The sequence below is a fragment of the Anomalospiza imberbis genome, chromosome 1 (assembly GCF_031753505.1).
Source record: "Anomalospiza imberbis isolate Cuckoo-Finch-1a 21T00152 chromosome 1, ASM3175350v1, whole genome shotgun sequence".
Classification (NCBI taxonomy): Eukaryota; Metazoa; Chordata; class Aves; order Passeriformes; family Viduidae; genus Anomalospiza; species Anomalospiza imberbis.
In genome coordinates this window covers 143416888-143443966 of record NC_089681.1, presented here as the reverse complement: position 1 = coordinate 143443966, position 27079 = coordinate 143416888, and the positions used below count along the sequence as shown (strand labels likewise).

Below are 27079 nucleotides of genomic sequence, written 5' to 3'. Positions count from 1 at the left end.
GCGCTGATCCTTCACCCTGAGGCCATATCTCAGTTTTGCCTGCCTCCTGAGTCAGGCTGAGCTGCCTTTGCCTTTATCTGTGGACAGAGTGTATGGAGCGAGAGGTGCAGCAGGAGCAGCACAGCCTGCTCAGCCATGCGCATCGTGAGCGCTCCTGGGGCGCAGGTGCCACCTCGTGCTGTAGGTGAAAGGAAAGGCAGGGAAAACAAGCAGAGCAGCCTTTGGCTGCACAGAGCTGCAGATCAGGTCCCCAGTGCCCTGCTCCCTGCTGATGGACAGCAGCGTGTTGTGGAGGCAGTGTAGCATAGCTTGTTTAATGCTGCATTATGGTAATGAATACTGGGGAGCCATTAACATGGGAATCTCAGATTTCAAATATAACGAACCACACACTTCAATGTTTTCTAGCAATGTCTTCTTTGGAGCTGTAAGCGCATGATTTTTTAAAATCAACTTTCGTCCCAAAGCAAATTTTCTTGGCTAAGTACCTCTTTAATCAATCTATTCACAAATATATATATTTATTTATAATAATATTTTTTAATATTTGCCAGAAACATAATGACACTGTTTTTTTCACCCATGGTATGTTCTTTACCTATTTAATGTTATACAGCCTTTCTAAAACCAAATTAAGCAAAAACATTAGCATCAATCCATTGAATTCAGGTGCTATTAAAATAAAGCAGATGTTTTCAAACACTAGAATACATGGAAAAATATTTCCCTGACTGTCAAATTGCATTTCTTTCCCATTGAAGCTAAGTGGGTTAAATTAAGTGATTAATTAACTATGCATCTGCACAGTTAGGTGGGCATTTTTATTTTGTTTAACTTATATATTTATTTCCAGCTTGGGACAAAAGAACTGTAAGAAGACAGAGGGAAAGCATTCCCCATAGCTCTACTGTAGTGTGGTTTTTACTATCATTTCCATTGGAGCGCTGTTAATTACTTGAGTTTGTAAATCAGGCATAAAAATTTGCACAATGGTGAAATTTCTCAGAGAAGATTTTGCTAAGTTTTATTAACTGTTGTTTTTAGATTAGAAAAGCTGAAACAACATCCAACAATAATAACCACCTTTGTTTCAGGTGTTCTGAGTCTCTCCTTGTTGTGAACTGATTTGGTCCAGTCTGGCATTGGGGTACCATTTCCAAAACCATCTCTGGAGCTGCTGCCTGGACCTTTGCCTGTGCTTTGCATGAGGGCAAGGCAAGTGCTGCTTTGCAGCTGAGGAACTACCCAGATGCCCAAGCCAGTCTGGAGCAAAAGCAGCAATCACAGTTTCAGTTTCTTCAGTTCCCCTTCCAAAGTGCATGTGGAGGTTCATAAACCTCCAGCAAACATTCTGTGGAAGAAAGGCACCCAAGGCTTCTCCACTTGGAATGAAGCTCTTCCTTCCCATTCTTTACACTGCTCCCCAAAACTGCAGTGGATTTCTCACCGAATTTCCTCTTGCATAGAAAAACCAGGAGTGCTTTTTAGTGCTGCCATTCACCAAGCCTCCTTTCCAAGATGGTTTTTACCTCAGTTCTTGCCAGAATCCCGGTCACTGGATGATACAAATGCTGTAAATGGACTAATGTGGGCCCAGCAAGCGCTGGGACTGCTGCTTTGAGCTGAACTTGTGAAAATAATGAGCTGGATTGTCAGAGTCCTTGGTCAGCAAGGCGAGAGAATGAGAACCCTGCTGCTTCCCTGCTCAGTTTGCAACTCCAGCTGCTGGCAGTGGCAACTATTCAACTGAAATTCCCTCCAGTGAGAAAGGTCTTTGGCAAGATGGAAATGTTGAGATTTTTTTTCTCCTCCTCTGTAATTTTTGTGGGTTTTTTGGCATCAGATGCCTTGTGTCTTCATACAAAAGTTCTTTTCTTTTTCTCTTTTCCTTTATTTTAAGCTGACATTTTGATTCTGCCTTAATTAAACCAATTTGGAAGCAGCGTGAGTCTGTTTTGGAATGAATTGCACTGGTACTAGTTTTGTGCAGAGGCATATCTGTTTCAGAATGACTACATCCCTTCTGACAGTCCTCCCACAGCTAGCCTACCTTGCCTTGCTTCAGGCCTGCATCAGGATAGGTTTTTTTACCTGCATGAATCCTACTGCTCCACAAGCATCCTGACCAGATGTCACAGGGCACTTTTCATGACAAGAGAAAACCTTTTTTGCTTTTGCTCCTTTGCTTTTCTGCTTGCCTGACAGCCCTCTTGCTCCTTCCCCCCCCCTCCCCTGTTCCATTAAATTACTGACCTAGTGTGGATGTCATGCCCCAGGATTTCTCAGGGCTTTTTTCTCTCCTAGAAAAAGAGCATGTCCAGTCCTCACTGGATCCGTTCTTTGCTGTGACCTCCCAGAGTCTGGGGCAGAGGATGCAGGAGGAAAGCACTTGTGGGGACAAGGGCCAGCACCCTACTGCATCCAAGGATCATGTGTGGCTTTACTGTGATACAAAGATGCTCTTTTGCTACTCCCTCCACCTAAAGTTGTGCACATGATTTTCTCAGGTTTTTAATAGTTGTAAGTAGTGGTTTTTTAAAAGATAAGTGATTTTTTTTTTCTGTTGCCTTTCAAATGTACCCCCTTCCTGCCCTGCTCATATGATGCTCCTACAGCTTTATACTTTAAACAGCTTTGTTTTATTCCAAGTGTCTAATTTTTGCAGCAATTGGACAAATATCCCACATCTCCCTCATGCCCATGGGCTTTATCTTTCTCTGTCTTGCCTCTTCAGAAAGCACTGTAGACATTGAAGTATTTTTGCTTACCAGATTAAAAAAAACCAACAAAACTGGTTCAGAAAAGCCATGAGTGAACTGCCCATTAGGTTTTTTAAACTATATTTATAGTAGAGGAGGTAAATTGCCAAAATTAAACCATGACAACAGGACAAAAACCCATGGGCATAATAAAGCAGAAATTCCTAGACATCCTCTCTTGTGACTCCACTTCCAAGCCCATGAACTCATTCCCACCAGCTGGGGATGTATTTCTGAGACTGGAAAGCACTTTCATGAGGAATTTTTGGTTATTTTTAGTAAAATCCTTGGAAATTTTAACAATTGAGATTCAAATGGTTTATTATTAAGTCTAGTTATTTTAAGGTGCACTTTTATGATCAAAAACCATATGGGAGATCATTTAAAGAAAGAAAATTAGTGCTCAGTTTCTTGCCTGGTCTGTGGAATAATGGACAGCCTCTTCATGGGGCTGAGCACTGTTGATTCAGTTTTTCCTTTCCTTCCCTCAGCAAGGCCTTTCTGACCACCAGCAATGTGAGCATTGCTCCATTTTCCAGGCTTTATAGAACCTTTTAAAGCAATATCCATTTCTATTCTGCAGCCCAACATTTCTAGAAGTGAAAAGAAATCCGTGGAGGTTAAGAAATAATTACAAATCAACGATTAGAATTACAAATATTTTTACCCTGTGCTGTTGCTTAGTGGGTTGAAAATTGAGCCTACTTGGACGAATTAAATGAAATGTGGGAAGAAGACTATTGGGAAGTCATTAGCTCGTCCCTGTGTCCTGGAAGTCTGGTAAGTCACTGCTAGGAAATTCACAGCACCCCTAAAGCCAAACAAGCAAATACTGGATTCACAGGATGTCTTCCTAGGGCCTGCACAGCTACTTTGAATAAATCCAGCTGTACAGTAAACATGAAAATGCTCTTAAACTGGTGTTAAAAATATCCCTGAATGTGTTAAATAAAAATCTTCTATCAAATGCATTCTTTTAGGAGTGGGACAGAACTGAGTAAGGACATGTCAGGCAGAGCTAGGTAATTTCTGGAATTCTGACTCTGTGATCCCTCTCTTGAAAGAGAGACAACACAAGCAGTTTAATTCCAGGAACGGAAGAAAAGCAAATATTTCTGCTTTGAGCAAGCAAAGAGAAGAGGGAAACTGTGATCATTCCCTGCTTTGCCTGGGCTGCAGGGCAGCTCCAAGCTGTCTCCTGTGCAGGGCAGAGAGTGGAATTAGAGCCAGCATAGTCCAGGGCTACTCACTGCCCTACCAGCTATGTTTAGTGGTGGGTATTTTCAGCAGCAGGATTTTGTCTTGTAATCCACGTCACACAGCACCTGACTGGCAGATGTCTGGGTACACAGGGAGGCTGGGAGGAATCAGCCTCCCTGTGTTTGGTTTTCTGGGAGTGCTGGAGTTTTTTTGGATGTGTCTATTTTGATCATATTGTCTTCATTGCAAAAGTGAATTTCTAACTACACCCACAGTTCTGGGTGAATAAAAAGCCAGACCTCACATAAAACCAATCAATTTTCTAAAGTTGTTGAAATGGCAAGATCTTTAAAAATCTGTCAGTTCATTAATATATAATAAACCTACACAAGCTCGCCCTGAAATAATTTAGCAGATAAGATCTCATTTTGCTGATAACTAAATGAGTTTTAGAACATTCAGGGTATTTTTTAAAAAACTTGTTTACATTTACAATTGCTTGTAACTGCTTATATCCATTTAATGACTAAAAAAGCATGTCCACAATCTGTCCCTGGCTGAATTCCTCTGAATAGTTCACTCGTTCAGAGCAGCATTGGCTTAGCACATTGGTTCAGTGACCAGCGTGATTTTTGAATCAATGTAACACGGGAGAGGGTTTACATTACTGCTGCCACAAAATGTAATCAACTGCCTAGCATACTTGTCTGAAGAATTATTAAAGCATAGAATGCAAAGTGGCAGAAATAGAAGTATAATTCTAGTAAAATCATCAAAGGATGCAACAACTGAGTTAGAAAATGCAGTGACAGATCTAATTAACGAACTAAATTACAAGTCAGTCCAAAAATAATTGTCATTAGAAGTAAAATCACATTTCTGTCTGAAGCGTCTCAGCATGTTTGCCATAGTGATTGCTAAAACTAGAAAGAAACCCACTCTCATTATTTTTTTAATGCAATTATTACACACAAAAATCAGTCATGAAATCGAATATGCCAGTTTAGCAAACGATTCTCAGCTCAGAGCCTTCCCTCTCACACCACAAGGTACAGATTTAGGCTGGGGCTGCTGGCTTACAGCACTTTGTTTTTGTGCTCATGTTGGAGTCAACATTATTTTTGGACTGACTCCTTCCTCCTAAAGACCTCTCTGTATTCTGACTTAAAACTACAGACCATTTAATTTTAATATTGACCTAATTGCACATCTGAATCCATTGGAAGCTGTCTAACAAAACAAAAATACTAATAGGACATGTGCCAACTGCAGTTTAAGTTGGGCTGCTTTTAATATAAGCTGAAGAGCTATTGTATTAAGCTCTAACAATGGCTAATACAGCTGCTGAGCTGATTACTTAAGCAACTTCTGGGTATATTCACGCGTCAAATTTGAATTCCAAGTATTTTGCATACTGTTTCCACCTATATAATTGTCCACTGGCCCTTATCATTATTTATTATGCAAAACTGATTTTTTTTTTGAAGCGTGAAGAATGAAGTAATTTAGTATGCAAACAGTTAAAACTCTCATGTGGATTCTGATTTCGTATGTGTTGATAAATTCACTTACGATGACTGACAGTGTGAGATTTTTTGGGGTCATATCGGTCACTCTTTCCATGACACTGATGAAAATGATAAACTAAATGCCAGAAGTGTCCCTGGCGCATCATAGGATGAAATGTGTAAAATGTCAGTGTCTAGCCTGTGTCTATTAATAACTAAATATGATTGTGTGTAATGAGCAGAGATTTTCATGTTGATTGAAGTATGATTTCTTTTGATCTTCCAGATGTTGCTGCTTAGAAATTCATATTGCTCTTTTGCTGCTAAATGCATAATGACCTTTTAAAACCTTTTAACTGTTAAAACCCCTATTATTTTCAACATAGTCAAGTTTCCATCTTTTTTTTTAATGTTGATTGAAAGTTTCTTTCTCTTCCCATCCTCACCTTCCCTTTTGCTTTCTCTGGTCTCCTCTTCCTCTCTCTTTTTTAAACCCTTCTTTTCCTCTAATACATTTCTCTAGCAAAGTTCCTGACATCACACAGACTCCTGTGCTCAGAGGAGCAGACAGCATAAGAGGGCAGGATCCTGTTGTCACTTGTGTCACTTCTACCCCCTACATGTCCCAGGCTGTTACCCAGCATTGCTGGAAAATTTGTCCTGAGCAAAGATTTCAGGCAAACACCCAGGTCAGCTCGCTTCCGAGGTGGAAAAGGAACAAAGGCAGGTGTCAGAAATGAAGAATCATGTAGCTGACGTTGATAGTGGAGTGATCTGTTCTGAAGAAAGGAATTGTGAAGCATTGTAAGCTTTCTGCATGAATAATGCATTTGAGTCGCTCATTTTTGGGCTTAGTCACACCCTGCCTTCCACATTTGGCCCCTTTATGGTTGCACCTGTGCATGAATGGTGACTGCCTGAGAGCCTGCAAGAATAAAACGAGTCCCTGAGTAAAGGCAGCAGCAGTAGCAGCAGCAGCAGCAGTAGTGTAAACATGTCTGCATTATTCAGCTTTTGTGCCAATCCCACGCTGGCACAAGTCTGTCTCTGGCCTGTGTGACTCAGCCATGTGAATGCAGAGTTGCTTCTGCACCCTGAAGGTGTTTCAGGCGCTTGACTGATTCGGTCAGCAAAGAAAGGAATTTCTACTCCTTGCACTTCTGCCAATATGAATTTAGGATACTTCAAGGGCTCTGAAGTGGCTTCACAGTGCTGAGGTTTCCTCCTCATCACTGCACCACTCTAGCACTGTTCACACCAAAAGGGCCTTGGGACACTACCCAGCCTAAACTCCAGTTTCAAGCAGGGCCAGCACTGGCTTGAGACCTATTTCACCCAACCCATTTCAAGTATTTAGGAGGGGTCTGGAAGGAGAACTGCACCTGGCTTGTTATGTTGGGAATGGTGTATACTTAATGGGTCAAGGGCCAGATCCTCTTTATAGTCTCATTCTGGGCAAATGCAGTGTCTTCGAGCAGGACTCCTCTAAAGTGGCATGAGGATAAATCTACTTGAAACACTTCAACCAATTCACTGTAAAAGGACTGTTCTATCCTAAATTCTTCCAAACCCTCCCTTGGGCCCACTAGGAGTTGGTTCAGCTCTTCTCATTACCTGAATGCTGGCACAGGGCCATGCCTCAGGTATTTTGTGTCTTCTGAAATGGGGAGGTGGCTCATGGATTTATTTAAGCTGTTCTGTAACAGCAGGAAAATGTACTACTTCTGCTTGGGCAGTACATAGGTGGAAGAGACAGGAAAGCAAAGTAAAGCATCTAGCAAAAAAATTCCCATTTCACCACGTTTTTTTTACACCTTGTTCTTAGAAATTTTCAACATAGAAAACAAATTATTTTAGTTTGAATTACAGATTCTGTGGCAAATATGACACACAGAGCCAAACCCAAGAAGATCCTAGACCCTTGGAGGCCCATACCAAGTCTACCATAACAGGTAAAGAGTGTCTGTACCAGATGATTATTTAGTGATTAAAAATGCTGTCTGTCATATGGCATCTTTGCAATGTCATTGTGAAAATAGATGCATCTTTTACCGGTGTCCCTGTGGTTTTGTTTGTCCCTAATGCAATAGTGACAGTCCTGGGGCCCTATTGCTCTCAGCTACCTCTGGTTCCTGTGCAATGTACTGTGTCCTTCATTATATATTCTGGTCCCATCTGGTCTGACAAGCCTTCTCCATCCTCAGAAGCGATTACAAATAATAATGATGACAAAACCCAGAGAATTTTTGCTTTATTTTGAAAATGATTGTTTTGTGTTGCATGGTGGAGCTTGCTGCCTCTCTCTGGGGTCGCCTGGCAACCATTTGCTAGCCTCCTGCCATCAGATCCATATCGAGCAAGGGCATCTGGAAGCTCATTTGGGATGGAAACTGCTCCTTTTCACCATCCCTGCTGGCCTTCTGTGGGCAGAGGTGAGGTTGCTCTGCATGCAGTGGATTCATGACCATCACTCTGATAGAGGCTATTTAAGCATATTGTAGCAGTTTCATTTGAGTGTTGCCAAAATATTAAAAGAAAAGCTGGTGATAATACAGTATCAACCACCAACACTGCATAATTAAGCATACATTATTTGCAGTTAATGTTTGTCTGTTTAATAGAATTAAGGGTAATTAAGAGGAAACAGTGGGGAGATATCTCTGCACAATATAGCAATCTACCAAAGCAAGTGAAACAGGGAAAGCAATGTCTCTGAGTAGGATTGCTTACCCTGTGTGGTGTTTGCTCCTTTGTTTCTTCAATGGGTCACTTATTATATATTACAATTATATATTTGTATATGTACATGCATACATACATGGGTTAAGTGGAAAAGGGACAGCTCATGGCTAGGGCACATTAAGATTTTATAAGGGCATGCTCAAATTTTGAGAGTAGAAGCATTTGCTACGTAGGGCTAAGATGGACATATCCCAGCTCTCTCTCATCTGGCATCCTTTCCTTTGTTTTCACTGAGATGCCCTGTGACTGTTCCTGCCTGATCACATTCCCCACTCTCCGCACCCTGAAGCTAACATCTCTGCAGTGGCTGGAGTAAGTCCAGAGGCTGTTAAACACTGGTTTGGCCACTGGGTTTTGCTACAGGAGTGAAAGTGGATGAATGCCTTGTGCCCATCCATACCTTGGTAAGAGCACCTTCTTCTGACATCCCACCTTGGGGCTAAGCCTCCTCCCCTGGCTATGGTGCTACAGATATAAATCACCTTTCTGTAGCTGGGTAGCCCTTTGCTTTAGGTCTGTTCCTTTAAGCAAAAGCAGTAGGGACAGTGGAAGGAGTGTGGCTAAAGTTGTATTTACTTGAAATATCCAGAGCTCTGAATGTATCACCAGCATGGGCCAGAATGGCCTGGGGAGCATCTGTGCTTCAGCTTTGCTCAACAAAGACAAATAAGTCTCACTCAGTGCTTTGTTCTTATGGAAGTTTCCATATCGGTAGAAATAATTCAATGTATCTTGGTAATTCTGTTAAGGCAGGCTCACCAGTTTCCCCACTTCAGATTCAATAGTAATTGTGTTGATAGTACCTGCAGGTATCTTTGTAAGATAATGCTGTTAATGTCACTACTCCAGAAGCTTTATCAATACATTAATTGGTGCAGGAAAGTTGACAGCCTACCCTTACAAGTGCCTGGCTTTGAGCAACCTGAAACTGAAACGATTATTTGAAATTATTTTCATTTTTGAGGATAGTGCTCTGCAGAGGGACAGCAAGAAGCAGTGTCCTTAAATGGCCAGGTTTGCTGAGTGGGTAACTAATGCAATCACTATTTTTGTTTGTTCCTGTAATGAACACATACCCAAGGGCTTTGGTGAGGATTAGGGTCTCTGTGCTCAGTACCATGTTACAAACAGCTTGCAATCAAATGTGGATTCATATATAAGAAAATGAAGCTACTCCCTTTCAGAAAAATTTAATTCCTTTCCCAACAGGTCAATAAGTGACCTCAGACAGAGGTGGTTGAAAAGAAGAGACAGCTGCCATGGTGTGCAGCAGAGCTTCCTGATGAGGGTCCTATATCTCTAAAAGACTCCAGCAAGATGAGTCCCTGCAGTAACAAAGGGCTTTGGGGGAAAAATATGCTCCAAGATAGGAACTTACATCTCTGTCTTCATTCCTCCAGCAGTGCCTTTGCAGGCAGGCAGAGTTGGTGGTTCCCTGTGGCAGCAGTGGCTAGCAGACTGCCTTGCTTGGACAAGGCATGTGGCAAAGCCCTCCCCAGTCCCTGGTCCTCAGTCCCTGTCTGGCCAGTCTCTATTGCACAGATGCTGGCAGATGCTGGCAGGGACAATGATTACTAATTTGTTTCTTCCTCCTCAGCAACAACTGGAGAAGCAAGTCTAGTTCTCCTTCCCAGGCTTCTCCCCTCCCCCTCTCACCTGCTCTGTTTCCACTCACAAAGTTTTCAGGTAGATAGCTCAGAGACAGCTTAGAAAAGCAATCTTCCCCCAAACTGGTGTCTCACAGCTTTTCCTACTGTCTTCCTTTATTTTTTTTTATTTTTGGTTTTGCAGAATTGAATTTTACCTGTAGTAAGGATCAGCCTTGAGCTGACTTTGCACTCTTAAGCTCTGCTGAGAGCTGATCCTGAATTGCAGATTTTGCCTGGATTTTGCAGAGTTCTCTGTGGTCTAGACCTCCTGACACTGCACAAAAAGCCCTGAAGAGCTACCACAAAGGGGTAATGAGCACTACTGCCTGGAAAGGTGGTAGAGGCCCCATCCCTGGAAATAGGGATGTTGACGGGGCTCTGAGCAACCTGATTAAGTGGAAGATATCCTTTCTTATTCCAAGGGGGTTGGACTAGATGAACTTTAAAGGTCCCTTCTAATCCAAACTATTCTGTGATTCTATGGATCTATGAAAATGGCCTGAATCCAGCTGCTCCAGCTTGCATGCATGGTTGAAATTTTAGGGGCCTGGGCAGAAGAAAAAAGAGATGGATGCAGCTACCTAAATATTTTTAGATTTTTTTTTTAGATTGCAGTCAATGAAAAGGCATAAGCAACAATAAAGACTTCCAGAGCGTGCTCCTGTCTCCCAGATTTGTGATGTGTGAGGAAAGAAGAGGAGACTTACTGGAAATGTTAGTTGTCTTCATGCCTTTGAAGTCTGCTCCATCACCCCTTTCTATAAAGGCAGGATTCTAGTACTGGATGGTGCCATTTGTTATGTTATGAACTACATGGCAGCAGTTAGAGCACTGATTTAAGATGGGAATCATCTAGCCCTCAGCTTTCCCCTGATGCAGGAAAAAATGTTCTCCAATTTCCCCGATCTCCAGCCTTAATTTACTGTATCCTGGATGAGAACAATCGCCAACTCTTCTTTCCAAGCCACACCAGGGTACAGCCAAGCTGTCAAGAGTCACATGTAAGAGACAGCAAGCAGGAGGGAACCATGCATAGTCAGTCATCAGGCATGCACAAGTTTTACCATGGCTTTCTCCTAGTTTTTATCCAGTCACTCTGAACTCCACCAGCAGATCTGCCCCAGCATGGTGCAGCCACAACAGCAACAGGGAAATATCTGCACTACCCTGGTGGTATCAGAAGTCCTGGCTCATATGGAAGCTGAGAGCGGGTGCAGGTGCCTGTTGGTCTATGCTTGGGTTGCTTTAGGATCAGTAGCCTCAACCATGCTGCCTACACCAGCCTCTGCAGCAAAGAGTGTGGGCAAAACTGAGGCTAAATCTGTGTGGATTTAGCTGTCATCGTCCAAATATGAAACTGTTGAAAAGGAGCAGTTTTGACAAACTGGACCAGTGTCTGATATTTGTAAACCAGCATGTGTCTGTGTTCATATTTATTCACACCATTCTTCAATGCTCCAGTTCATAGATTGGTGTGAGGATAGTTCCTTGGAAATTAATAACTGTTAGAGCTTTGTGGCTTGGTGAGTTGTTTACTTCCTTACATCATTAATACTATCCTTGTAGGGAGGAGGAGTGCTGAAAATAATAAACACTCTTTCCTTCATTAACATGCTGAAGGCTGTGGAAGCAAAGGCAAGACATGACTGCTAGTTACTGTGGGGCCTCAAAATACACAGCTGGTGCTGGTGCTTCAGTCCATGCTCAGGTCTTTTCTCCTTGCTGTCATAAAAAAGTGATATAATCACACAAGCCCAAGTTTGCATCTTTTCTGGCATGTTGACTGTTCTGCTGTCTGCCTGTCTATCTGTATATGTATTGTATATATGTCACATAGAAAGTATACTGGATTTTACATATTGGGTGTGGGTATCACTCGTTACAGGAATTCGCCCTGAGCACTGGTCCTTGGCGGGGTGCTGGCTCAGTAGGTGGCACTATTTCCTCAGTACCAAATCTGAGTCCCAGCACCATGTGTGGGAGCCTTAAGGCCCAGTTTACGTCAGTTATCAGGGCTGGTTGCTTCTGTGCAGGACATGAAGCAGCACTTCTGGCCATGGGTGAGAGGGGTCCTGACTTTGGCACTGTAGTCAAAATTAATTTCTGTAGTTTCATTCTGATTCTATAAATCTCTTTTGCAAATTCAGCTGGGTATTGCATGTGTTTTTTACTTTACAGTCTAAAAACTGCTGTCTGGTATTCAATATGTTGTAGTAACTCTCTTAAACTTGTCATTACTAGCTACCTCAGAAATGGCTGCATTTCTACAGTAGAAATGTGTCCCTATACATTCCTCTCCTCATAATGTTGAATCTTAATTAATTGCTGCTTATAAAGTGCTTTCAGATCCCCAGAGAAATAAATAAATGGTATGGAAGTGCAAAGTATTGTTAATTGTTATTTTAGCACTTTAAAAGCATGAACCTGGCCCTGAAAACTAGCCACAAAATAATACACTAATTCCAAATTCTGCATGAGAAAACTCGAGGCCACAAGGGAATTTGAAAGGTTCCTAATTAGGCAAAACTCACAAGGCAGACAAAAACTGGAAGACAAAGGTTAAACAAAAGAGGCAAGAATATATTTCACAGGAATCCAAAACACAAGTAGAGAAATGCAGTGATGGACAGATACTTGGTGTGGACCCGAGGCCAGGTGCAGATGCACAGGGGAGATGCCTGCACATTAGCATACATCACTCTGCTGAACGTGCTGGGCAAACCCAGGCCTGAGGTAGCTCGAGCAACTTCCTTGGAGTGACACCAGGGATTTGCTTGGCCCCTTTTGTTTTGCTGATATCACAAGAGTGGAGATGGGCAATTAGACTGGCACTGATAACTGCCTGCCATGCACTCAGGGGAGAGGGTGATCATTTGTGTGCTGTTGGCTCTGCCCCTTAGGGTCTTTGGATTTGGTGGTTTTTCCACCCATATTATTATCTTTGCTATTTTTAGAAAATCCTGTAGAGAAAGAACAAGTTGTTAAAAATACTATCTTAAAATAGTGAGTAAAGGCTTTGGGGCCAGATTTACAAGGACAGATCAGGATACTAACAGCCACTTTATGCTCTAAATCTAAATGTAAATTTTTAAACTCTTTTCTCTTCCCTTTAATTAAATTTATTCAAACAGGAAATGTTTAATTTCCTAAATATAAAAGTTTCCACTGGTCAGTTTTTCCAGGTGCCATGGCCCTGTGCTTGCACAGATAGACCTTCACCTGCAATTTGATGACTCTGAGGTGCTTGACATCTGTTTCACTGACAAATTTTCTCTCTTTCCCAGAGGATTTACCAAATCCTGAAGCCATCCTTTTCCTCCATATCCTTGCATCTTCTCACAAAACACAGCCAAACACTCCTCCCTGCAACACATGCAAACCACAGCTCTTTGAGTATCCCTGAGACAAAATCCCTGCTTTGTGTGTTTTGGGACATAAACTCACAGCCAGATCTCCCCTCTTTATGGAAACTTTCTGCCACTGGGGTACTGACTGAGATAGGATGTGGCTGTCTTGGTCAATCTAATAGGTTGTTCTTAATGTAATAGAAGCCTTTTCCTTTGCATTTGCAACTCAGTATGTACAGACTAAGGCAGCCAGTGCTGCCTCTCCTCCAGTGCAGGTAAGGATCCAACCCTCAAGGCTGCAGAATCAACTCTTTACAGCTTCTTGTTCCCTGTGCCTTAATGAATATGTATGTTTTTATTGCAGCATGGAATAGCTCAGGTCCCATGAGCACAGCAAGCAGGGAAATGTTTGATTTGTGAGCCTGACATAGGGAGCAGCAGTAGTTGAAATTCAGGTGCCACAGGGATTTCTGTATGGGAGGAGAGCCACGGTATCTATATAATTTAGGTACCAAGGAGGTCTGGAAGATGGCTGGTTTGGAAGTTATCACATAGACCAGCAGTTGGATACCTCCAGCACCCCAGTGAATCAAGCTCCAGGAGCTTCATCACAGTATGCAATCCATATTCACATATTTTCATTATTCAAAAAGGTTTTTACCTTGCCTGGAAATGAAGCACAAAGGGCCTATTTCTGGATGTTGCATGGATATAACCCTTGGCAACTATCACTGAAGTTGATCAGTAAAACAGTGTTTCACTTTTGCTTCTTTGAGAATGGGATTTGTTCCATACCTAACCACATAGTTGTCATCAGACTGATCCATACACCTGCATAAGTGTCCCTTGTTTTACCATTGCCACAGCATTTCCTCTTTAGACATTCACTGCATATCTGAAGGCTCCATAGTTTACTCAAAAAATAAAGAGCTACTCTTTCCTTGCTAGTTTTTTACTGATGTTACTTGTGCTCAGGATGCAAAAGTCAGTGTTCATTTCCCATCCCTGGAAATGTTTCAGGCCATGTTGGATGAAGCTCTGAGCAACCAGGTCTAGTGAAAGGTGCCCCAGCCCACAGCAGGGATTTGGACCTAGATGGTCTTTAAGGTCCTTCCCAAGCCAGACTATCCTTTGATTCTGTGATGAGTCTATGATTTTCTTGACATAGGCATATAAGTATAGCACCCTTGAGCGAATGCCAGAAATACTTTATGAAGAGGTACAGCATCTCTCTTTTGGGCTGATCTTTGCTTAGTACATGTATATTTTTAAGGCTAAATATTCCCAAGAAAAGTTAAAGACCAGAGTCAGTTTTCATTTGTTTTCCCCCAATCAGTCACATCCCAGGTACTTAGAATAAAGTTTTGTGAAGCAGCTCAGCCTTCAGTTCACAGTCTGCAAAAATGTTATGTCCTCCCATACAGATCCTGTGGTCTAACTGCTTCTCTTGCATTTGCTCTGATCTTCGGACCTTGTAGCAGCCAGTCTGTATCACTACAGAGAAAAAAACATTAACAGGAAGAAAAGCAGAAATGGATGTTTAGTGTCCTAACTCTACCTATGTGAGGGACATGGTGGTTGAGCACTGCCAGCAGCAGCAGGGGGATGTGCAGGGATAGGGGCTGTACCCCAGAGAGGTGAGCTGTGAGCTTGCCCTCTCTGCCTGTGAAACTTCCCCCTTAGAGGTGAACAAGTGTCATTCCTCTGCCAGATCCACCTCACAAGCCTTCCAGCACAGCTCCCCATCTAGCATGGATTAATTAGAGCACGTTACCATTACACACACCACACAGCAATCTGGGAGGGAAGTGGGAGAGAATACCTAAGAAGTGATGCTAGCTGTGACAGGAGAAAATGGATTGCTTTTCTTCTGTGTTTCAGCCTAATTATTGTACTGAGAGTCTGGCTTCACTGGTGTCTTAGAGCTTTAGGGCTCAGTGCTGAAAGCAGGATAAGTGCCAGTAGCCAGGGAATGGGGTACTTGGTACAAAACAACAAAAACCTCTTCATGAAGGCAGTGACCTGCAGGACTCTAATTAGCTCTGGTAGCAGCAGGGCCCAGCTGTGATGCTGAGCACAGATCTGAAGCTTGAAGAGACTGGCCAGCCACAAGCAGGCTCCATAGCTGTGCCAGAAAAGAAGGGAACAGAGGAAAATTCTGCCACAGTGACATGAAAGAATGCTCAGAAGGTGTCTTGGGCTCCTGTGCCAGCTGGCTCAATGGCTCAGAGCCTGCATATAAAGACCACTTTCTGGGAAATGGAAAGACATCTATGTTTAATATTAGAGCTTGTGACTCATTTTCTCTATTTGCTACCCCAACTGCATAACCAAACAGAGTCTCCAATCTTCCTTCCTATGACCTTCAATCATCTGTTGGAAAGACACGTCACTCGGATGAAATGGAGAGAATTTATTCAGAAATTTCTCTAGGCAAGATGAAGCAACCTCTGTGCTGCATTTGTCCATCTTTCCTTGAGCACCAAAGATGAGGTGGGTCACACAAAAGGCAGGTTTTTCCATCAGTCTGATCTCACAGTACAGTCTCCATATTTTGTTGAATGCAGGAAGCCCATAACCTTATCCTTGTTCTGTTTTCACAGATCTGTGCCTCTTTTCATCATATTCCTCCAGGCAATTCCGTGTCTATTTTGTATTTAACCTCATAGTTTTGATTTGCATAGCAGGTTGCCTATTCCTTTGCGTTTGCACATTTCTTTTGTTTAAGAAAGAATCCCATCCTAATCCCTTGAATTTGCCCATGATTCTGCCATTAATCCCTCAAAAGGAAAAAAAAAAAGGTGCAAAATATACAAAATCTCTCAGAGCCCAGAGAAAAGAGTATCCCAAAGACCATCAGTGTTAAATACTGTTGTTTACCCATACACTCCAAATGCATTAATAGGTTAGAAAATGGAGATGAGTCTAGGTTAAACAGACAGCTTTGTCACTTTGCAGGCCTTTAGACTTACAAGATAAATAAGACAATTCAAGCATGCCTTTACCACTCAACTTACTCCTCCTTATGTTCTTACAAAAGCTTATGCAATTGTGTACTGATGTAAAAGGCACTTTCCTGCCTGTGATTATTTATGCAATCAATAAGAAAAAAATCGTGATGAACTAGACTCTGTGGGTCAGCCTCTGATCATTCTAATTTCAATGTTGGAGGAATGAAAAATGTCACAGGCAGCCAGTATCCTGGAAAAGAGAAGATCTCTGGGGTCGCTGACAGCGGACTGGCAGTGAGATGTCACAGTAGACTTTGCTGGTTATTTGCTGTCTTTCTGTGAATCATCTGTTCTTTTGCTCCTTGATCACAGGCTTAGGCTCCCCTGCATGCAAGGCAGATGCCTCATTTGTGGGTACCAACAGGAGTCATGTCTAAGATGAATGTTGAGCTGCTCAGATCTGTTAAAACTGAGAAACTTCTGGGCACAGCTGAAAATACAACATGAATTGCCTCAGGAGCACTGGTGTTCAAGGCTGTGATGCCTGCAGATGTTTAGGTGCCCCTTGATTTCATGAAGAGATGGGGAGAAATCAGTGGTTTGATGTCTGGCTGATAGCTGGCAGTGAACAGAGCGCTGGACTCTCATGAAATCCTATCTATGCTTTTGTGTCTGGTTTGGGCTCCAGCTGAAGAAGGATAGGAAGAAACTGCAGCAGGTGTAATGGAGGACTACCAAAATAGCACGAGGTTGGGATCTCATGGCTCACAAGAAGAGGCTCACAAGAGAGTTGAGTCTGTCCTGCCTTTTTGGAGACAAGGGTAAGGGACACACTTGTAAGTAAAACCACTTGATGGCCAGCTACAAAGACAGAAGACCCAAACCCTTGCTAGTTCCAAGCACTATAAGAAGGGCTGGGACCACAAAATGAGATTTGGGGTTTCTGTCTGAACATTAAGAAAATATTTCAGCAAGAGGCACAGCAGTGGAAGAGCTCACCAGAAATGTTGTTCAACCTCCATATTTTGGAGTTTGCACATCTCAGCTGCAAAAAGCCACAGGCTGGTCCCTTGTGGATTGAGTAGAATGATGGAGACTAGAGATCTCCAGATGTCCATTTCAACCAGCATTTCTGTGATTCTGTGATCTAGAAAGTTTTTAGCATATTTTGTAGTTGAAAAGCCGTTCCAGACTCCTCAAGTGAGACTAAATCAGAGCAGAAGACTAGAACACAAAGAACGGAGAGCAAAAGTTTTGCTCTAAAAACCAATGCACCAGAAAATTGAAGGAATTGTATCCATATGCTATTGTAATCTGAGGAGCTTTGTGTTTGCCATTACATTGAATGGGCTGACTGTGAGTTTCTCATCACGATGTGAAGAGTTAGGGATAACTTCAGAAGGAGCCTGCTGGAAGGAAATTCTGCTTGCTGGAGTGGTGAAAAGCTGCCTCTCAGCTGACAGCAGAACAAAGTCTTTCTATGCTCTAAAATTATTCTCACACAGACCAAGGAGCGAGTGTCTGTGTATGTGGCCCCTTCTATCTCTTAAGAGTGGTTGTGTCAAGAATAAAATGAATTTTGGAATAAAATGTTGAGGAGAGAGAAGGAAATACCTCGGGGAGAGAAGTTAGCATTCATTTTACTGTTACTGTATTTTGGAGCAAGCAATACAGAATTCTTAGTCTTGCAGATGTGGTGATAGCCCCCAGTTTAGTCTGCAACAAAGTCTGCTGTCCACACACACATACACACACACACACACACACACACACACACATCTGCATCTTTCAAATACCCTCGAGCACCACTCACCACATACTTCCTATGTGATTAACACATTCCTGTTGAGTGGGCAAAAGTAGCATTTCCAGGTTTTGCTGTACTCCAAGTCTTTGACTGTCTGGGCTGGCAGCTGCACGGGGAGCACAGAGTGCACTCCATGTCACCTAATCTCATGTGTCAAACTGAGGAAGGAAATTGCAGCTATGGCAGGCACACAGCGGTGTGCATGAGTATGAAACCTAAAAAAGAAATAAACTTGTAGATCTCCATGGGTCTATTTAAATACAATATTTTATTCCACTCTGTGTAGCTTTTTATACAGTTCTCATCACCATAGCAACAGAGGTCCAGCTCTTCAAATGGAATTTAGGTATCCTTCAGCACCCAAATCTGTCAGCTGGGTGCTATTGCAGACACAAAATATTATTAAGCTTCCACACGCTTCTGCGTTTATTCAAAGTTCCTGGATACAGGTGCTGCCCATAGCTGAGAATAAACTAAGTGGTTCAGCCCAAGCTGAAACAAGACTTAAAGATCCCCAAATGCCGAATTTCCTCACTTCACTATCCAGTACCTTTGAAACTCCGGGAAGATGATTAAATGAGCTGTGGTTCACCCAGTGGACAGCCGAGGGACAAATATGGCCCTGTATTCATTTTTACCTCTGCCAGTCTTGCCACCCTGGCAGGCCCCTCCAGCTTGCTGGTTAAAGAACTGATATGTGACAGGCGGGTTCAAATTTTGCTCTGAATCATTTGATGCAGAGAAATATGACTCCTCTCCCAAACCCTACTTTAACCCTACTGCCAAGCTCTCCCTGTTTGAATGAACATGCTCAAGCAAAAAAATTTCCTCTGCAGAATACCTTCCCCTCAGGGGAATGGTTCAAATTTTGCCTCAAATGAAGCAAAACCAGGGAACTGAGCTGGAGAGTCCTGCAGTGCAAGATTAACAATCATCTGTCATGGTTTGGCTCCATTATCTTTTTGTAAAGGGAGATATGTACGCAGGGGGATTTTTAAAATATACATATTTCTGTGCATATAAATTGTCCCTCCTTGCATTCTTCTACTTGGATGAATAGTGTGTGTGTCCTTAGCAGCATTGCACAGACTTTGCATGCATAAATATTGTTGTGTACATTTTTTATTCCCCCTCTCTAAATAGCTCAATATATGTGGAATGCAGTGACGTTTCTGTTCAGGCAGTGTGCAAGGAAGGCTGTGTGTGGACGTGCCCTGTGTGATGGGGGAAGGGGATCTCCTTGACACAACACTTATTAGTATCATCAATCACTGGGGATGCCATTTCCAAATTCCCTTTCCCTTACCTAATTTGCTAAACCTAATTCTTTATCACACTAAAAAACCCAGCATGAGAAGTGGAAGTGATAATAAGAGATGGCTTGCTCTACTGTACCAAGGCCACGTCAGCCTGGCACCTTCTAGAGGGATTTCCCATTTTCTCTCTCTTTCCATGTAGAGTGCTCTGTATGTGTTCAGCCCAGAGCAATTAGAAGCCCATTGCATCCCTGTTTTACTGTGGCTTTATTTACTTCTGGCTCCTCAGTGAGCTCTTTAGTTGCTGGAGTTCCTAAGTCAAGCATTTTGCTTGATTTGTCTGCTGGTGCTTTCTTGGCTTATTTTGCTAATGCATCCAGTTCAGGACACCTCCAGAATGCACTTCATTAATCTCAACAACCTAAGGCTATACATTTTTTTTTTCCAAGTCTGGCACTAAATTAGCCAAAGACCTTTATCAAAAACTTGCCTTATTGAATTTGCCAGTCCTGTCCTACTTGTGCAAATAATTGCATGCCTGTAAAACTTAGAGAAAAACAGCAAGCCATGTATGGAATCTAAACTACTGACTCAAAACTCCCATCCCTGCCATGGACAGTGCCAGGATCTCATCCTATATGGTCTGTCACATTCCGTACGCAAGTCCTCTTCCTGTCAATGCATTTAACAAACCAGAAATCATTGATTTCCCTGGGTTTGTTCACAGGATTGTCCTACACACAGACTCCTAATGGAATTAATAGATCTGCATCCCGCCCACATAGATTATAGCACTGGATTTGGGCTCAATTATTTATGGACGTGACTTTGTTTCACCAGCAGACCTTAAAAATACACAGCATCTTCTCTCAGGTGTTATAAAGAGGATGCCAGAGAAAGAGGACAGAAACATATGAAAACTGTAATAGTAAGGCAGGTCAGAAACCTTAGGAGGAGATGACCTTCAAAATTTCATGCACATTAAGGGAAAAAAAAACCCAAACAAGCTCTGTTTTTCATAAAGCAGGGAAGGTGCATCCAGTGTGTAAAGCTTTTAACACCAGCATAGAATCAGTGAAGCCTGACTCTTACATTTGATGAGAAATGAGTAAGACTCAGAATACAAAGTTGTCACCAATTAGCAGCATCTCAACTAAACGTGTGAATATTTTTAGAAAACTGAAAGGATTCGAGACATTTTTAAACAAAGAAGGGTTTTAATCAGATGAAGAGATGGATATTATGAGGGATGCTTTACAAAAATCCTTTGGGAATTTGGTTGCTTAGTGCCAGGAGGAATGGTAGTTAACTCTTTTTTTTGGTTTTTTTTTTTTTTGGTCTTTTTTTTTTCACTTTGAAAATCTGTAATTCCCCCAGTGACTACACAGTCCCTTGAGCTAGACCACTGGGACTCCCTGTTCAGATGCTGTCATGATGACATCAGTCTTGGTGGGAGCACAGGAAATATCATTGTGGATCAAGGCACACGAGGCTGAAGATTCACCAAAACCAGAGTGTTTATATGAGTCCAGTAAAACTGACCACATTGGGAAGGTCCTACTCAAAAGCTGAAAAATGACCACTTCAGGCTGAGAGCAGTCAGGATTTACTAGAAATTTGGGAGAGAATGTTTCTGACATGGAAGCTGCCAACACAGGAGATGTGCAATGGGTGGTCTACTTTGCTACCCGAATTTGTGGTGCTGCACCTCACTCACCCTGAGTGCCTTCCAGGCAGTCAGGCATCAAAAGCTTTGTTACTTGAATGCCCCAGGGGCAGCAACAAGAATTCCAAACATGAACTCTGCTATTTGCCCAGGGGTTCTGAGACCCCCAAAACTGCTGTTCCTTTACAAAGAAGGTACCTGTTTGCTAAGCTTCCTCACTGAAAGCCATGTTCAAACAGCAACAGCTGAAAAAAAGAAAAGGCTTAAACAAGGTATTTGAAATTGCAAAAGCTCTTCCGAGCAGGGATTGACTACTACACTTACCCAATGCTCTGCACTCAGTTCTTGGTTAGCTTTTAGGCAGCTCTGTAAAATTTATTCTCCAAGGAAAATATAAACTCTTTAAAGGCCAGAAAATTTCAGTATTTCTGTGTGAGAAGTATCTAACATAAGAAAAACCTCTGCTTGCTACAACCCAGATATTTATGGTAAATGTGCTCTGATCTTGTGATTTCACAACAAAAGGGATTCATGCCACTGCCAAATGTCCAAGGAAAGGCACCATAAATCTCCTTGTGTCCCACTGAATACCCATTAAAAAACCCACCAGATTAAGTCTTTTTTTCTAAGCTGTAAGTACCTAATGGTAATGCCTTTTAACATAGGGAGGCTACAAGGAATGCAGCAAAACTTTGGCACTAAAACCAGTTTCTACTCAATGGCTATTTGCCTCCCTAGAACTACAACTCCTCCCTACAGTAAATGATCCAATATTCAGATTGTCTGAGGAGTATGGGTATTGTTTTAGCCTTTTTTAGAAGAGCTAAAGAATAAAATATTTAAATAAATTTTAAGTGTAAAATTATATGTGATTAGAGAGAGGTAGTAAACCTCAATTCCTGCATATTTTGTGAAGGCTGGGAGAAGTTTTTTTTGCATCAAATCTGCTATAAGAAAACATTTAAAAACATTTCACTAAGTAATGTGGGCATATCTGCCAGAGGCAAAGTTGCAAACCCTATATAGATGGTGAATTTGAGAGCTATTTATCTTAGCTAGACCAGAACAACCAACTGCAAAGACGGACAAAGCTCTTGCCCTCAATGGCTGGGTTTCCACTCCTCCAAGGCACATGGAATTTAGCCAGGTCTCTGTGTTTTTTTCAGTCTGTAGAATATTAAAGATGTGAAACTGTTGCAAAGATAAAACTTTCTTGCATACTGTGAAACTAAACAATATTATATTCCATGACATAGAAATTTTTTGGCAGTTAAGTATCTTACTATTCACATTTGGCCTTCGTCAATCGCTGTAGTCCTGTAAGAACATTTAATATTGTGCCTGGTAAATTTTCTCAACAAGTCTGGAAGATTTGTTGTATTTAGATCAATACCACAGCCATTTGGTTGGCATGTACTAAGAAAAATATTACTTTTTCAAATCCACCAAGTCATGTACTGAGGTGTCATTCAAGCTAGGAAGGTTATGAAGGCAGTTGTCTCAGTCTTCCTGCTGCTCAAATGGCTGTGCAATAATTTTGGCCCAGGAGCCAGCTGTGGGCTTATTTAAAATATCAGCAACTTTCACCTTGGTGTAAGGTTTAGTGAAACTCATTGTTTTTAATTTGCAGCTTTGAGAAGTGTAACCATCTATGTTTTATAGATTTTTCTTTTCCTGTGAGGAAACTCATCAACTTTGATGTCTGTAACTATTGATTCTCTGCATTAAGGGATTGGTAAAACAGATTAACCACAATAGCGTGTTAATTAAGACCATGTTTCAGCTTTCCAAAATTACTCTTTTTTTGCTGAAAGCTGATGAATTGACTGGCATTAGAGACCATCCAGCCCAAGGAGCCAGAAGGTACAGATCACAGGGGAAATCATGCACATACCCAAGAGAAGGTTTGGAGAGAGTGCAATCCCATTTCCACAATGTCCTGTGTGGGTCTGTTGCAGCCAGATCTGTAGTGAAGCTAACAGGATACTCTGCATATGCACAGCCTGTCAGATCTTCAGCCAGGTTGAGACAGGATTTGCCATGCATGAAAATTCTAGGATGAGGGGTCAAGACTAGAAACAGGACCTTGTCCCACAGAAGGATATTCTGCCACACAAAGGCAGTCTATCAGGCCAAGAACCTCTTCAGGTTTTCTGTGTTACCTTTAACTAAAGCCATATTTTGCCTCCTTCTATCATTAACTTTCATGCCTCTTGTGCAGTTAGGCTTTACTCTGGAGAAAGCTTGCGGTGGGTTTGTGCCTGGTCCAGAGGGTGCTAACCTGAGCTGGGACATCATCATGGTAAATACTGGGTAAATACTTCTGCTCTGCTCTTGTGAGATTCCCCCTGGAGTGTTGTGTCCAGTTTGGGGGTCCCCAGCCTTGGAAAGACATGGACCTGTTGGAGTGAGTCCAGATGAGGCCACAAAAATGATCAGAGAGTTGGAGCACCTCTCCTACCAAAGACAGGCTGAGAGAGCTGGGGTTGTTCAGCCTGGAGAAGAGAAAGCTTCAGGAGGACTTTAGGTCTCCTTTCAGTAACTAAAGGGGCATATAAGAAAGATGAGGACAGGTGTTTATCAGGGTCTGCAGTGACAGGACAAGAGGTAATGATTTTAAAAAACAAGGGTGGATTTAGATTTGATATGAAGAAGAATTTTTCATGGTAAGTGTGGAGAAACATTGGCACAGGTTGCTCATAGATGTGGTACATGCCCCATGCCTGGAAACATGAAAGGTCAGGTTGTACAGGCTTTCAGAGCTACCTGATCTAGTTGAAGTTATCCCTGCTTACTGCAGAGGGGATGGGCTTTTAAAGGCTCTTTCCAACCCAGACTGTTCGGCAAGCCAATGATTCTGATGCAGGCTGGTAGTAAGTGCTGCTATTCATTCAAGTTTCACTTGCATTGAAGTGTTAGTTCTGCAAATGCCCAGTGCTCTTCTGATGTATTCAGCCAGAGAATATGATGAGAGTTTGCTTTTTATGCAATGATGTGGATTGCTTTTTAAGCTATTCTATCTGGGAGCAAAAAAAATTGAATCAATGTCCAAGGGGTGTCTCTGGTGGTAGATCAGGCTGGTCCGATCCTCTGCCAGACAGTACCATGTGGGCAGAGAGTCACCTCCAGCAGCAAAACCCCCTCTCCATTTCTTCCCCACCCTCATTACCTAGTGCAAGGATATCCAGCAGACTCTTGCCCCTCTTAACATCATGCAAGCTGGAATGTTTTTTGTCCAAAAAAAATATTGTTAGCACAGCACTTCAAGGTCATGTATCTTGCTGTACCCAGTTAATTTCATTTTCATGTGGATATGTAAAAAAAATTGAGGAACATGAGCTGTACAGCTTTTGAATATTGTTTAAAAATACATCTTTCCTGGGTAGATGGGAGAATGCTAAATATGTGTATCTTTTAGAAAAAGCCTCGATTTTATTATTGCTATGATTTCCCACTTTCACTATTTTCTGGAAGGAACAGAGTTATTTTGTTCAGATATTATTTTAGCTGGTTCTATCCATTTTCCTTCCCCCCTCCCCAGAAAGCTTTCTTTTAATAACTGTTGTTTTTTCTTTGCAACTGCTGGGAAGAGGAGTCCAATAAACCCCTCCTTAGGTTCCTTCCAGAAATAAAATAAAAAACCCATCTTGGCTGTCATTCAGGCCTGCCTTTTCATTAATTCTATTTCAATGTATTTTATGTGACCGTGTGCCTGCCTTTGCAACAGCAAGGAATCTCAGTGGGATGGAGCAGCTTAATCGATCAGCAATCCTGGTCACCCAGAAAGAGTGTTAATTGGCCTCAGTACTTGAAGCATGTGACACTGCCTGACCTAATCATCAGAACTGGAGAAGTCAATAAATTAGAAGAGAAATGCAGATGGATAAAATAAAGAGCCAGCTCTATACAACACGCTGTGAACATCGTTCCTGAATGGTGCTATATGGAAAGGCCAAATTAAGCATTTTCTGGATAAGGCCCAGGAGAGCTAAGAGCAAGAATAATTTCATGTTTTCAGAGTTTCACCTTTTAGTCTTCCATCACGTACACTTGATATGTCTCAGCAATTTGTCTGAAATCTCCTAACTGAACCTGTGAAAATTATTCATTCTCCCACTCTAATAACCAGCGGGGTAGCTTGCCTTGCTCCTGCCCTCCCTGGGGATGGACTGAGGCTGGCCAAGCCAATATGACCTGGTCAGGGACATGCCCAGGCTCACCTCCCTCTGAGAGAGGAGCAGTGTTCCCACAAAATTTGATGTCTGGGTTAAACACTGCAGGTGAGATCTCAGCTCCCTCTGCCACCATGGGAGCTTTGTCACAGGGTCCAGCATTTAACTACTGATGAGCAAATAACTTCAGGCTGCTAATTTAGACCCATGAAGAAGCTGGTGGGAACACCTCCCACAGAACAGCCAGTGAAGGAGAGTGGATTGCCCTTGGAGATAGGGCAATCCACTGTCAGGGCAGTGTCCTGTCAGCCTTATTAAAAGTGCTCCCTTCCCTGTGCTGCAGGTGGAGGACTTTCCTCCCTGGAGCCAGCAGGGATGACTTTCCAAGGAAGTAGCATCTGCAAGCCCAGGCTGTCCCAGTAAACATGGAAAGCACTGCCCTAGTGACTGAAGCATGTGGGATGTCAGCCCAGGCAGAAGCTGGTGGGACAGAAGAGTTCAGAGTCCCAAACCTGCCTTCTTATGTGGAATGGCTGTGTAGGGATAGAACCCTTAACCACCCTTCTGTGGGACTAGGCAGTGTCAGGATTGGATGTGGAATAATAAAGCCCTTTGTCCTGCCTGCTCCAAAGGCAGTGAGTACTGTAGTGTGACCCAAACCTTCTCTTAAATATTCAGAAAAATAAGGAAATCAATATAAATGCCCAGTAAATGTGTCTGTCAGGCAATGAGTTAAAGGGAGGATGGTGTAAGGTGTATCACTGTGCTGGTTTTGTCTGGGATAGAGTTAATTTTCTTCACAGTTTCTAGTATGAGGCTGTGTTTTGGATTTATGCTGAAAACAGCTTTGATAATGCAGCGATGCTTTTGTCATTGCTGAGCAGGGCCAAACACAGAGCCAAGGCCTTTTCTGCTTCTCATATCACCCTGCCAGCAAAGGTGGCTGGAGGTGCACAAGATACTGGAAGGAAACACAGCCAGGCCTGCTGACCCCAGCTGGGCCAGGGGGTATCCCACACCATATGGCATCATGCTCAGTACATAAAGAGGGGGAAGAGGAGGGAGTGGAGAACGTTTGGAGTGATGGTGTTTTTCTTCCCAAGTCACTGCTATGTGTGATGGAGCCCTGCTTTCCTGGGAATGGCTGAACACCTACCACACCCATGGGAAATGGTAAATGAATTCTTTGATTTGCTTTGCACATGGTGTGGCTTTTGCTTTTCCAATTAAAATAGCTTTATCTTAACCCATGACTTTTCCAGCTTTTGCCCTTCTATCAGATTTTCAGTTTCCTACCAGTTAGAACCACCTTGTGTTGGTGGAATCACTGGAGGGGGCTGGTGGGAGAGGCACTGCTGACAGCTGGGTGTGGGGATGCCAGCAGATCCAGAATAACTCCCAGATCCCAGCACAGCCAATGTCATAGCAAAGGGTTGGATCTCCTACACCAAAAATTACATCTGTCCAACCATGAATAAGTGAACATGTGTCTGGTAGGAGTGCTGTGATGCTATTTTATCCAGCACAAATGTCTGGAGGGACATTTATCCATCTGTTGGCTGTCCTGTGCTCTTATTTATTCTCTTTCTTTTTTTTTTTTCTGCTGTTGTTTATTTATGTCTAGATCTGTGAGAGATATATCTCTCTCTAAAACAGCTCCAGAGATAGTTGCACAGATAAACATCTGTTGCAAGGCATGGTCCATAGAGAGAAAATACTGTGTTAGCAAAGAAACCAACACAAAATTGCAGCCAAAAGTCATAGGCACAGTCCTATTTGTTGCAACTGGTCAACAGAATGCATTTCCAAAAGTAAACAGAGCTTAGGAAAAAAATATCAGAGAGAAAGTTAGCAAGGCACTACAAACTCATTTGGTTGCCCTTCAAGTGCCAGAAGATGTTCAGAGACAGCAGAGCTTCTGATTTTAAGTCAAATATGAAAGTAGGTTGGATTATTGCAACCTGGTAGACATGAAAGAACTTAAGGAATAGGAGCAATAAAGTCTCCAGACCAGCCTGGTGA

The 27079-nt window shown here is 42.4% G+C and overlaps 1 long non-coding RNA gene across 4 annotated transcripts; it reads left to right on the top strand.

Moving 5' to 3' along the window:
• The first annotated feature begins 245 nt into the window (after positions 1-245).
• LOC137463333 (uncharacterized) lies at positions 246-25439 on the top strand. Of its 4 annotated transcripts, XR_010993893.1 has the most exons (5): positions 246-3539; positions 7337-7419; positions 15544-15702; positions 22700-22789; positions 24613-25439. It is a non-coding gene; the product is annotated as an uncharacterized lncRNA (long non-coding RNA). The 4 variants fall into 4 exon arrangements; XR_010993891.1 differs by lacking the exon at positions 24613-25439 and having other exon boundaries at positions 22700-23351; XR_010993894.1 differs by lacking the exons at positions 15544-15702; positions 22700-22789; positions 24613-25439 and adding exons at positions 7799-7899; positions 9419-9576.
• Positions 25440-27079: the final 1640 nt, after the last annotated feature.